At 47.0% G+C, this 13195-nt stretch overlaps 1 long non-coding RNA gene across 1 annotated transcript; it reads left to right on the top strand.

Annotated features, from left to right (window-relative positions):
• Positions 1–2631: 2631 nt before the first annotated feature.
• On the top strand, positions 2632–5073 carry LOC127532204 (uncharacterized). Its single transcript, XR_007939603.1, has 4 exons — positions 2632–3736; positions 3877–3985; positions 4112–4170; positions 4555–5073. It is a non-coding gene; the product is annotated as an uncharacterized LOC127532204 (long non-coding RNA).
• Positions 5074–13195: the final 8122 nt, after the last annotated feature.

Raw genomic sequence — 13195 nt, 5'->3', positions numbered from 1 at the left:
AAAATATGCTGAGGTTACTTAAAAATTCTCTATACACCGCTTTATCCTCACTCGGGTCGCGGGGGGTGCTGGAGCCGATCTCAGCTGACTCGAGGGAAGGCAGGGGACACCCTGGACAGGTCGCCAGTCTGTCGCAGGGCTACATATACAGACAAACAATATGAAATGAGTAGTACTGGGCCTGCACAAGGAACAGTCCTGGCTCCATTCATTCTGTGTACATCTGACTTCAAATACAGCACTGAGTCCTGCCACATTCAGAAATACTCTGATGACACTGGCAATTTAGAGTAATCAATTAACCTCAGCATATTTTTGGACTGTGGGAGGAAGCCAGAGTTGATTATTATTTCGGTTATTTTAATATCATTTTTATTTAAATACATCACAGATATTTCCTGTGGTTTCCATTATTTTTTAACCCATATTCACAGTGGTTTACTGTATTATTATTGTTAAAAATAGTGGAATAGTGTATTGTCCAAGTGAAAAAGAACAGCAAATATCTGTATTTATTTTGTCAAACATTATTATTATTATTATTATTATTATTATTATGTAGTAGTAGTAGTAGTAGTAGTAGTATTTCAGAAAATATAATCTGTAATACAATAATTATTATTTTGGTTCTACTTTAATATTATTATAATTTAAATACTTTACAGATATTTTAATCTATATTCACAGTTGTTTACTGTATTATTATTGTTAAAAGATCATTTTTGTAAAACAGATTTAGTGTTTTGCATTTTGATGCATGGTATTTATGGAATTTGGAGTTAAAATAAGTGAAATGATGGAGAAGTAAAACGAGGAGCATTCATGAGAGCTGGTTTGTGACGTTGCAGAGCTGTGTGAGTTTTTAGTCTCTGCTGACTAAAGATAAACAAAGTGAGGATTTTAGTTGAGAAGTTTTCTTTCTGGATTAGTCTCTGAGCAGAAATGTGAAGCATCTTCCTGAAACCCTGAAGCTGGAGTCGATCAGAGACTCGGGGTGCAGCAACATGTTCTCCTCTGAGTTCCTCTGAGGTTCTCCTGAGCGTCCCTCTTTGAGCAGCTTCACCTCTTTGCTCCAGTTTCCTGAGTCTGTGTTGAAATGTTGTTTTTGTTTCTGTTTCCAGCGGACGTCGGACCCCAGCGACTCTCCAAGGTACAGCACACCCTCACCTCCACCATGCGCTCCCTCCTCCTCCCCCCCTCCCTCCAAGCGTCCTCGCTTGTCTCCCTCCCCCTCTCCTCTCTCCTCTTCCTCCCCCTCTTCCTCCTCCCCCCCTCCCTCCAAGCGTCCTCGCTTGTCTCCCCCCCCTCTCCTCTCTCCTCTTCCTCCCCTCTTCCTCCTCCCCCCTCCCTCCAAGCGTCCTCGCTTGTCTCCCCCCCCTCTCCTCTCTCCTCTTCCTCCCCCTCTTCCTCCTCCCCCCTCCCTCCAAGCGTCCTCGCTTGTCTCCCCCCCCTCTCCTCTCTCCTCTTCCTCCCCCTATTCCTCCTCCCCCCGTCCCTCCAAGCGTCCTCGCTTGTCTCCCCCCCCTCTCCTCTCTCCTCTTCCTCCCCTCTTCCTCCTCCCCCCCTCCCTCCAAGCGTCCTCGCTTGTCTCCCCCCCCTCTCCTCTCTCCTCTTCCTCCCCTCTTCCTCCTCCCCCCTCCTCCAAGCGTCCTCGCTTGTCTCCCCCCCCTCTCCTCTCTCCTCTTCCTCCCCCTCTTCCTCCTCCCCCCCTCCCTCCAAGCGTCCTCGCTTGTCTCCCCCCCCTTCTCCTCTCTCCTCTTCCTCCCCCTCTTCCTCCTCCCCCCTCCCTCCAAGCGTCCTCGCTTGTCTCCCCCCCCTCTCCTCTCTCCTCTTCCTCCCCCTCTTCCTCCTCCCCCCTCCCTCCAAGCGTCCTCGCTTGTCTCCCTCCCCATCTCCTCTCTCCTCTTCCTCCCCCTCTTCCTCCTCCCCCCTCCCTCCAAGCGTCCTCGCTTGTCTCCCCCCCCTCTCCTCTCTCCTCTTCCTCCCCCTCTTCCTCCTCCCCCCCTCCCTCCAAGCGTCCTCGCTTGTCTCCCCCCCCTTCTCCTCTCTCCTCTTCCTCCCCCTCTTCCTCCTCCCCCCTCCCTCCAAGCGTCCTCGCTTGTCTCCCCCCCCTCTCCTCTCTCCTCTTCCTCCCCCTCTTCCTCCTCCCCCCTCCCTCCAAGCGTCCTCGCTTGTCTCCCCCCCCTTCTCCTCTCTCCTCTTCCTCCCCCTCTTCCTCCTCCCCCCCTCCCTCCAAGCGTCCTCGCTTGTCTCCCCCCCCTTCTCCTCTCTCCTCTTCCTCCCCCTCTTCCTCCTCCCCCCCTCCCTCCAAGCGTCCTCGCTTGTCTCCCCCCCCTCTCCTCTCTCCTCTTCCTCCCCCTCTTCCTCCTCCCCCCTCCCTCCAAGCGTCCTCGCTTGTCTCCCCCCACCTCTCCCCCCACAAAAAAACTCGTCTTTTTCTCAAAAAAACAAAACAAAAACCTCTTCTTTTTCTCAAAAAATAAAAAAACTTTTTCTCAAAAAAACTCTTCTTTTTCTCAAAAAAGAAAAAAAATTCTCAAAAAACTTCTTTTTCTTAAAAAAACAAAAAAAACTCTTCTTTTTCTCAAAAAAAAAAAGCTCTTCTTTTTCTCAAAAAACCCCCCCAAAAACTCTTCTTTTTCTCCCTTCCCCCCTCTCTCCTATCTACTCCCCCTCCTCCCCCTCTCACCCTTCTTTTTCTCCCCTCCCTTGGAGTTGCAGGATATCGGAGGACTCTTCTTCCCCTCCAAGTTTTTCTGTTGAGGGACCTCCTGACAAACATACAGAATGCTGACAAACATGCAGGAGGTCCTCTCTTAGCATTTTTTTCTAACCAGTGTGCGAGTTTCTCTCCTCAGATGCCTCCTGCCTTACCTAAGAGGGCTGCTGGACTTCCTGCCAGCCAACCTCCAGGTAAGAAGGTTCACAAACCTTTCATTTCATTAAATTTACCCCGTTTTGTTTTAAACATTTTAGCTACGTGTGATTTTCTGGATGTGATCTGGTCAGTTTTTATTTGAATGAATCTCTTGTGATTATGTCTGATCAGATCTATTCCAACTTTATTTGGATGAATTTTCTTCGACTGTATTTTGTGTGATTCTGTCTGAGCTCGGTTCTTGTCGGTGGGACTCTTGTCAGGGTGCCCGTCAGAGGTGTGGGCGGATCTGGGGGGCATTGTGGGAAACCTCCTGTGGTGCCCCCCCTCACAGTGAAGCTCCGCTCTGTCAGAAGGTGAACAGGATGCAGACGGCATGTCACAGAGAAGCAACATGTGCGTCTGTATCCCACCCTGGACCCACAGTGGAGTCCACAGTGACAAGATCACAGTTCAGGAGAGTCACACTGGGATTAAAAGGGGTGGTTAAATGTGTTATTTAAGATAGTAAGTGTAGTGTGAGGGTGAAAGTCTCGCTGCCAGAGGGAAGTTTCCAGGAGAGGTACGTAAGGATCCCTGTGAATGCTGCTGCATGAAACGGTGAGTTTTGGATTTTGACTTTGCATTCATATATCTAATATTTTTGAAATCTCAACAATAACACACGTCGACAAGATTCTGCCGCGTTTTTCTTTTTGATTTCTTTCAGACTGATGATCTCGGGACCCAAGACCAAGACAAGGACGACCCCAAAGACGATTTGAAGACGAGTGACCGAGCCCCAACAGAGATGAAGCCAGAGACGACGACCGCCCTGTGAGGAGAAGAAACTTTATTGAGATTTTACCGGATGCACTGGTAATTTAAATGTGAAAAGAAAGAATGAGCCAACAGACACTGCAGGGATTTAGTATGTAGCACATCACAGTCTGACAAAATGTAGTGATGTCAGAATCAATTGAAAAATACATCTGTATCTCTCTCTCTTTTTTTTAAAGAATTGGTGCTTCAACGACATCAAGCAGATTCAGACAGGATGGACCAGAGATGACGGGAGGCAGATCCAGGACCAGTGCATGACTCGTGAGACCATGCAATTAACACAAGGTAAGTTTATCAAATAGACTGGCTAATTAGAAACTTAATGTTAATATGAGTATGTGAAGTCATTTAGCTCAGATGTAATTATTTGTCTGAGTCAATTAAAGTTTTCTCTCTTTTTGCTGTCTTTAGAGCCATCTCTCCAAGACCCCCGATCTTATGAAAGATCAGATCAATAACCAAATGAAAAGGTGACTTTGAACACTAAAATGCACCATCTCTGCAGTTCACCTTTGTAATGTCTCTAAGTTCTGTTAGTTGTTCATCTCCCACCTGCCTCTCCCTCAGAATTTCTATCTGAATTTTCAGAGTTCTTCACTAATTTAGTCTTAGTACAGACAGAGTCATTATAACAGGTGACTTAAATATCCATGCAGATGCTGTGAATGACAGCTTTAACTGCATTTAGCTCATTGTTACACTCAGTTTTTTCTCAAAATGTTCATTTTCCAACCCAGGCTGCTGGAGGATTTCACATGATGTATTCCTCTCTCCTCTCTCCTCTCCTCTTTATGTCTTCAAACAGTTAGACGCCACCTTTGTATGTCACTGACTTTGTGTTTTGTCCTCTGCAGGTTTCTCTGGATCTGGAGCTGCATGTTTCTGATCTGCTGTTGTCGGCCTCAGCGACCTCCAAAGTCTTCATGTTCTCTCCTTCCTCTCTACCCTCAACCCAACCAGAAGGTTTTTAAACTTCCCAACAACAGGAAGTTTTTTTCCTTCACACTGGCACCACATGGTTGATCTGATCAACTGCAAAAAGAGAGATCCTCAAATAAAAAACAAAAGAACACAACAGAACTCTGTTTGTTTTAAAGTGTAACATAATGCACCCTTCCTTTTATACTTATTTTTGGAGAGCATGTGTTATGGTTCTCAAACTAAATTAGTTTAAAAAATGTGCTTTCAAACCACTGGTTTCTCACAAACACCTGGACTCCATCTTAAAACTGCACAGTATTTGAACATACTGCTGGTTGAGTGTTTACTTGGAGTAAATACACTAACATTAACAGATTGTATCTGAAATTCAGTCATAATGTGCACCAACTAGTGTCTGTTGCGGTTGACAATAAAGTAGCTATTCTGTTCTATTCTGATTAATCCCTGCTCATGCTGCATCCTTGTCCTAGATTACAGGATGCATTCAGTCCCTGGATGTGTTCCAGGCAGAAAAGTTAGATTTGGTTACAATAGGAGGAGCAGTTTAAGTGTTTCGGTCTTGTAGATTGTTTCAGAATGAAAAGTGCAGATTTGAAATCCTCAGTGTGTGTGTGGTCAGTAATTAGAGATGCTCCAACCTGAGCTGTGCAACATAACCAACTATTATGCATTGTTGCCTGTTTTGGTTCTCCCTTGTGTCGTATGCTGTTCACTGCAATTCAACAGTTTCATTTATCAGACGCTTTTATCCAAAGCAGCGCATCTGAAGTAGATACAACACACAGTTGATGAACCTGAACACATCATCAGTGATGCTTCCTGGACTGTTTCGGCTCTTTCAACATCACACTCCATCACCCAGGACACCCAGGCAGAGTAGATCAGGTTGTGTCTAGGGGTCGCAGCGCCCCCAACAGGTAACTAGTACATAACACATCGACTTAAAGGGGAACTTCGTTTTTTTCAACCTGGGGTCTGTTTTCATATATCATTTCATACATGTGAGTGATGGAGAAATGAATTTTCGACACAGCTCCAGTATTTAGCCAGGCAGGCAACTTAGCAGCTCAGCTAGCGAAAAGTATGGGGCAACTTGCCCCCCCCCGCATCAAAGTCCGCCCTAACGTGCTTTTTTCCCCACACTGACCGGCTCGGATAGTCTCAATGAGTGTCCCACAACATACTAGAGATGAGAAGTGAACGAAAACCTCCACATTACCTGGCGATCGCTCTTTGTTGTGGTCTGTATCCAAATCTCAGGACGCTAGAAAGCAAATCTCATTAAAGTTTCCCTTTAATGTCTGCCAAAGTCCAGATACTAATGTGCCTCAAATCTGACACGTGTTAGATTCATGTTTGAAACAATAATGCTCAGTTTGCACTGAATGTAATTCTGGGATTTTGCAGAAACATTCTTACACCTCATTCAGTCCTGTTTTCTGCCCACACCTGCTGGTTATCAGACTATTTCCTCTGACTTTAATAAACACCTGCAGCATCACACGTAGCAGCAAAAACCATCAGTTCTCTATGTGCATTTACACACGTGTCTAGGCAATGGTGACTTCTTTAGTGAAAGTGAGATGGAAGCTTCATGAAGCAGTGAACCACTTTGACAGAAGAGTGACATCTGCTGGCTCTGTGTCAGAACAGCATCTAAGTGGAAAAAACTTCTCCACAGTCAGAGGTGTTTGAAAGATCGAAAACAGAATGAACAAGAGTGGCGCGAAGAAAGCAAGAATTAAAAAGAGGAACGCTCTGGAAACACATGCAGCCAAATGTGCTGTCACTGTGGACTTTTTCACTAAAACGAGCTCGTGGTTTGAAACGACAAATGAGGACAATGAAACGGTACAACAAGATGTTGAGCTTTGCTTTCAAACCACCGTTCAAATTAATTATGAAGTCAGTGAATTGTGTTGCCTTGTGGCATATCTCATAATATTATATCATTTAAATAAAAATATGATGCCAGGCCACATAACTGGGAAACTTTGTCTTGTAGCCCCTCAGAGTCTAAAGAAATCCAGCACCAAGCAGCAGCCATGAGTCCAGAATGGTTCATTGAATCAAGATGAATGATATGAATATCCCTCCATTCTCTATACACCGCTTTATCCTCACTAGGGTCGCGGGGGGTGCTGGAGCCTATCCCAGCTGACTCGGGCGAAGGCAGGGGACACCCTGGACAGGTAGTCAGTCTGTCGCAGGGCTACATATACAGACGAACAATTTAGAGTAATCAATTAACCTCAGCATATTTTTGGACTGTGGGAGGAAGCTGGAGTACCTGGAGAAAACCCACGCATGCACAGGGAGAACATGGAAACTCCATGTAGGAAGATCCCAGGCCCACCCCGGGATTCAAACTGGGATCTTCTTGCTGCAAGGCAAAAGTGCTAACCACTACTCCACTGTGCAGCCCTGATATGAATATGCATTTTTAAAATGTGATTTATTGTCAGAAGCAGAGCCAGGGGAATCAAAATAGCAGTTTCTCACTTCTTTGAACAAGTTGTAAATGCTTTGGTACATCCATGCAAATGATTATGTACAATTCTCTGCTGTTTCGTACATGATCAGTTGCTTATGTCATGTTGATCAAAATGTACAATAGGTCTCTGTTGAATAATCTCAATCTCCACAACATTTGGGCATTAATTCATCGCATAAGTCTTAACATGTAAAATGATTTAACAAGTTGTCATAATAGGGCCGCACAGTAGAGTAGTGGTTAGCACTTTTACCTTGCAGCAAGAAGATCTTTGGTTCAAATCCTGGGGTGGGCCTGGGATCTTTCTGCATGGAGTTTGCATGTTCTCCCTGTGCATGTGTGGGTTTTCTCTGGGCACTCCGGCTTCCTCCCACAGTCCATAAATATGCTGAGGTTAATTGGTTATTCTAAATTGCCTGTAGGTGTGAGTGTGATTGTAGCCCTGCAACAGATTGGCTCCAGCAACCCTCGTGAGGACAAAGTGGTATATAGATAATGGATGGATGGAAGTTGTCATAATATGTCAGTGATATTTCTATACATTTTCATTCGATGTTTTTTTTTCTAAATCTGTCCTGAATTTGTAAATTGTTCCAAGGTAAATCTTGAATTTCTCCATGAGGAAATGTGTGAAGAATTCGGATTTTCTAAAATCTCTCAAAGACGCAAGAGAAGATATTCGTGATGTGGATGAGTATTTGTGTCCCAACAGACAGGAACGTTAGGAGATGTAAGAAGACAGCATTGTAATTCCTACAACACTGCATGTACAGTTTTCCCTGAAGATTGTCCTATATTCATATTTCTACTTTTGTTTTTCTTTTTGCTATGCAGGGCTGTATTCCTTTCTGTATCACAATAACGTGGTCTGTCAACAAAATACAATACAAACAGTAAAAACCTAAATGTGAATCTTGTCCAGTCTCTTGCAATCAATCTCCCACATACACTAAGGTGTAACTTACAATTTACAATAACTGGCATCAAAACTTTACCCATAGTTTATATCAGAACATCCCTCCACAGTACACTGTTACAATGACAACATGACTAAGCAATTTGACTGTTTTATCCACACACAATGACTTGTCATTCTGATGACACTGACATGTTCATTGACACAGATATTTACTCTTGAGAGATGAACTAAGGATTTTGAGCAAGAGACTGGCTTTTGCAGTTAATCCACGGTGTTTTGCTATTTGTACGAATTGTTTTGAGAAATACACTCACTGTTTTGCTAATGTCGATGATGATTCGAGAAATGTAGGCTATCAAAGCGATTGAGAAAAACTGTAAATAACGCAAACGACTTGCGCTCTGTTTGTCCCTCCGCGGCCCCCTTACCGACTGAGCTGGTTGTCATTTTGAATGTTCGGCGCCGTTTAGCTGCAGCGGTTTTGTTGTTACAGAGGAGAGAAGTTCAGGTAATGTTACTTCTGTTGGGTGAATGACTAAGTCTCATATCTTAAAGCAATGCGAAACACTTTCAACTGGACTGGCGCCACAATAATCTCAGTAACTTTGGGCTGGTATTAGATAAAACTAACGATTTTAGGACGCTTCCTTTAGCTTTGGGGAACTGCTTTACTATTTTTACTACTTCGTGCAATTTATCAAACCAAATGTTCAAGCAAATTTCTCCCATATCAATCAAAAATTAAAATATTTGTTAGTTGCAGCCGGCCAGGATGGGACAATGAATGAACTGTGGGCATTTACAACAAAGCAATCATCAAATTAACAACAAAATAATCAGCTTTTAAAATTGATCGTGTGCAACTTTAGCTTTGGTATACCTTTGAAAATCCATCTACAATTTGTTTAAAAGTGCTATATTTTTTTTCAAGCTGCAGCATATGCTGATTTTGATGTTTGTTTGTGTGTGCCTGTATTAGTAATAATGCAACGCACCTTGACACGGGGTTATTGATCAATTTCATCCTAGGATGGAAAAGCTGAATGCGTCACCTTGGGCTGTTAAGAAGATCAACAGTAAATGTGCAGCCAAACAGGTGGCTGTTTACCAGCAGCGCCTCAATGAGGAGGCGGAAGTCCTGAAGGGAATCAATCACCCAAACATTGTTGGTAAGACGAGACTCCATATGATGAAGTTCTTTCTCTACCCTTTTACACTGGGAAGTTATTACTTAGCAAAAAAAGAAACATGGAAATGTGGAGCAAGAAGGACAATCAGGAGAATGTTTAATGAAGCTAGCTAAAAATCTGCCATTTTGAATAAATGAGCTGGTGGTCAGCTGGTTCTGCAAACACTTGGATTACCGTCAGCTATGATTTTCAATTAGATGTGACGCTGTCCGGACCGTGAGTAGCGACAGTAAAAGTGATATTTTGCCAGATTAAATGGAAACAATATGTTGCTATCAGAAGACAAGAATCAGATGTAGAAACTCCTGAAATCATTTCTGTTTGTTAAAGTAAGGCCAAGACATGAACAGGTGTGGGATATATTAAGGTTCTTTAGTGTAAAACTAAGTGACGTCTGATTCCAAGATAGAAATGACCCAAGAGAAGAAGAGAAAAGTAACCAGTGCCTGATGAAGTCTGTCTGACTGAAATGTTGCATTTCTAATGTTAAGTGTTGTAATATTTCACAGTACCTGAGCTGCAGTTATGAAATAAGAATGTAAAAGCATCAACACTTAAACATCCTGTAGAGAATGGAATAATCTGAAATCAAATAAATTGTGTCTTATTATCTGTATGTATTCATTTATTGATAAACTCTCCCTCTATTTATAAGAAGCTGTATTTTAAAACCAAATGACACGTTTGTGGCGATGGGCGTGGGAGAGCTCAGCTGCAGGAGAGAGAGGTGTGGAGGGGTGCGTGGAGGCAGTGTCAAGGTAATTGACACAGGTGGTGGTAATCGGCTGACCTGATTATCTCCGCAGTAGCAGCCGGAGCGGAGGATAAAAAGTCGGGCAGACAGAGATGAGAGGAGCAGCGGAGAGACAGTGGAAGCTGCGTGGACTGAGTGACAGCGGAGGCTGCGTGGACTGGGTGACAGCGGAGGCTGCGTACCGGACTGTGGTATACATTGAATCGTGAAGTAATAAACAATATTCCCTCGACAACCAAGGCGGACAGCGAACTTGTCACATTGGCGCCCAACCGGCACTTGATACACGGGGATGTCTGCGCCTCCGGCGGAGCCGGTGCAGCCCGTGGCTGTGCTGGCCCAGATGCTCCGGGACTTGGCGGCAATGCACGCCGACCAGGCAGCGGCGAATCGGCGGCACCTGGAGGCGCTGCACCAACAGACGGAGAGGCAGACCCGCGTCTTGGAGCAGCTGTTGTCTCGACCGGGGGGATCGCCGGGCTCCTCCTCCTCCTCCTCCATCTCCGGGCTGTCTCTGCAAAGGATGACGGCGGAGGATGACCCGCAGTCGTTTTTGGACATGTTCCAGGCCACGGCGGTGGCGTGTGGATGGCCGCAGGCGGAGTGGGCGGTGCGGCTGCTTCCCCTACTGACGGGGGAGGCCCAGACGGCAGCGATCAGCCTGCCGGCGGCGGCCCGGAGGAATTTCGCTGATGTCAGGAAGGCGGTGCTGGACAGGACGGGCCTCTCGCCTGAGGACCACCGGCGCCGTTTCCGGGGCGCTCGGCTGGGGGCGGGCGACCGCTCGTTTGTGTTTGCCCAGCAGGTGAAGGACGCGGCAACCAGGTGGCTGCTGCCGGGGGAGACCGCGGAGGAGAGTCGGCTTCTGGAGAAGATTGTGGTGGAGCAGTTCATCGAGGGGTTGCCAGGGGAGACGAGCAACTGGGTGAGGTATCATCGCCCGGCCGATCTGAGGGCAGCAGTGACGCTGGCCGAGGATCACCTGGCGGTCCAGTCGGGAGGCCAAGGACGGGCACCTCCCGGAATGCGACCGACACCAGCGCCACGCAGGAAAACCCTGGCTGCGCTGACATCGGCGCCACGTTCACTGACGCCTCCGGTTCCGGTGCCCCGTACTAACCTCTCTTTTGCTTCTCTTCCACACCAGGCTCCGGCTGCTACTGACGCTGTTTCCAACCCACCGGGGGCTCCTCAAACGTCAGGACAGGAGTGCTGGCGGTGTGGGCAGCCTGGCCACTTCCGACGGGAGTGTCCGCTCATGGAGGTCGGCCAGGTGGTTCGGGTTGCCGGCACGCCAGCACCCTCTCCCGGTCCGGGAGGGACATACAGCGTTCCGGTAAGGATCCAGGGGGGTGTACATCGGGCTATGGTGGATTTGGGCTGTGGACAGTCCCTGATTCACCAAAACCTGGTTCGACCCGGGGCATTGGTGGAGGCATCCTGGGTGAGGATAAGGTGTGTACATGGGGATGTTCACAAATATCCTGTTGTGCCAGTGGAAGTTAGATTCAAGGGAAAAAAGCATATCATCAAGGCCGCGGTTAGCTCCCGCCTTACGCACCCCCTTATTTTGGGTACGGATTGGCCTGGGTTCCAGGGGGCAGTGGGGAAATGTGTGGGAGTGCGTTCACGAGCGGTAGGGACGTGTGATATGTGTGCTGTGCTCAGTGGTGATGCGAGGTTGTCCGACACTGCAGACGAGGAGGGGGATCCCGAGGGGCCTCGTCAGGAGGCTCCGCGGGTTCCTGTCATACACCCCATGGAAGATCTTCCTCTGGAACAGTCTCGGGATGACACACTGCGCTCAGCTTTCGACCAAGTGATAAAGATTGATGGTCAGTTGGTGCACCCGGGCACAGCACCTGCATATCCACACTTTTCATTAATCAGAGACAGATTATACAGAGTGACTCGTGACACTCAGACGCAGAATATAGCCACCCAATTGTTGGTGCCAAGGGGCCGCCGGGAAACAGTTTTCCAGGCGGCACATTTCAACCCAATGGCTGGTCACATGGGGTATGAAAAAACACTCGACCGGGTCATGGCCCGATTCTATTGGCCTGGCATTCGGGAAGATGTACGCCGGTGGTGTGCGTCTTGTCCTGAATGCCAGTTGGTTAACCAACCGGCCATCCCACGGCCGCCTTTGCACCCATTACCATTGATAGAGGTTCCATTTGAAAGAATTGGTATGGACCTCATCGGGCCATTTCACCGGAGCGCACGAGGATATCGGTTTGTGTTAGTCCTAGTGGATTACGCAACACGATATCCCGAAGCAGTGCCGTTGCGCACCATCTCTGCAAAGAGTGTTGCACAAGCACTGTTTCAGGTCATCTCCCGAGTTGGAATCCCCAAAGAGATTCTGACTGACCAGGGCACCTCGTTTATGTCACGAACACTTCGGGAACTTTACGAATTATTGGGCATCAAGTCTATTCGGACAAGTGTGTACCACCCACAGACCGATGGTCTGGTGGAGCGTCTGAATAAGACCTTGAAGAACATGATTCGTAAGTTCATTCACGAGGAGAACAGCAATTGGGATAAATGGCTGGACCCTCTGTTGTTTGCAGTGCGGGAGGTGCCCCAGGCCTCCACGGGATTTTCTCCCTTTGAACTGCTGTTTGGCAGGAAGCCACGTGGGGTTTTGGACCTGGTTAAAGAAAACTGGGAGGAAGGTCCAAGCCCAAGTAAGAATGAAATACAGTACGTCCTGGACCTTAGAGCAAAACTCCAATCACTGGGACAGCTTTCACGCGAGAATTTGCTCAAGGCCCAGGAACGACAACAACGCCTGTACAACAGAGGGGCAAAGCTCAGACAATTTTCACCGGGAGAAAAAGTACTTGTATTACTTCCATCTTCTAGCTCGAAATTACTCGCCAAGTGGCAAGGGCCCTTCGTGGTCACACGACGAGTAGGGGAGGTGGATTATGAGGTGGCACGCTCTGACAGGGGAGAAGCAACACAGGTTTACCACCTCAACCTCCTAAAAGCATGGAGAGAGGCGGAGTCGGCTTCTTTGGTGACTGTAGTTGAAGAGAGAGACGAGTTAGGGCCTGAGGTTCCAAAGCCGGGCAATTCCACCTCACTCCCCGTTGAAAACCACCTCTCGCAGTCCCAAAAAGCCGACATTGCCATGTTGCAGGAGCGGTTTGCTGACGTGTTTTCCCCCCTGCCAGGGCGTACA

Source organism: Acanthochromis polyacanthus, chromosome 22, assembly GCF_021347895.1.
Source record: "Acanthochromis polyacanthus isolate Apoly-LR-REF ecotype Palm Island chromosome 22, KAUST_Apoly_ChrSc, whole genome shotgun sequence".
Taxonomy (NCBI): domain Eukaryota; kingdom Metazoa; phylum Chordata; class Actinopteri; family Pomacentridae; genus Acanthochromis; species Acanthochromis polyacanthus.
The sequence above is the reverse complement of the archived record's forward strand: the minus strand, read 5'-3'. Positions and strand labels throughout refer to the sequence as shown.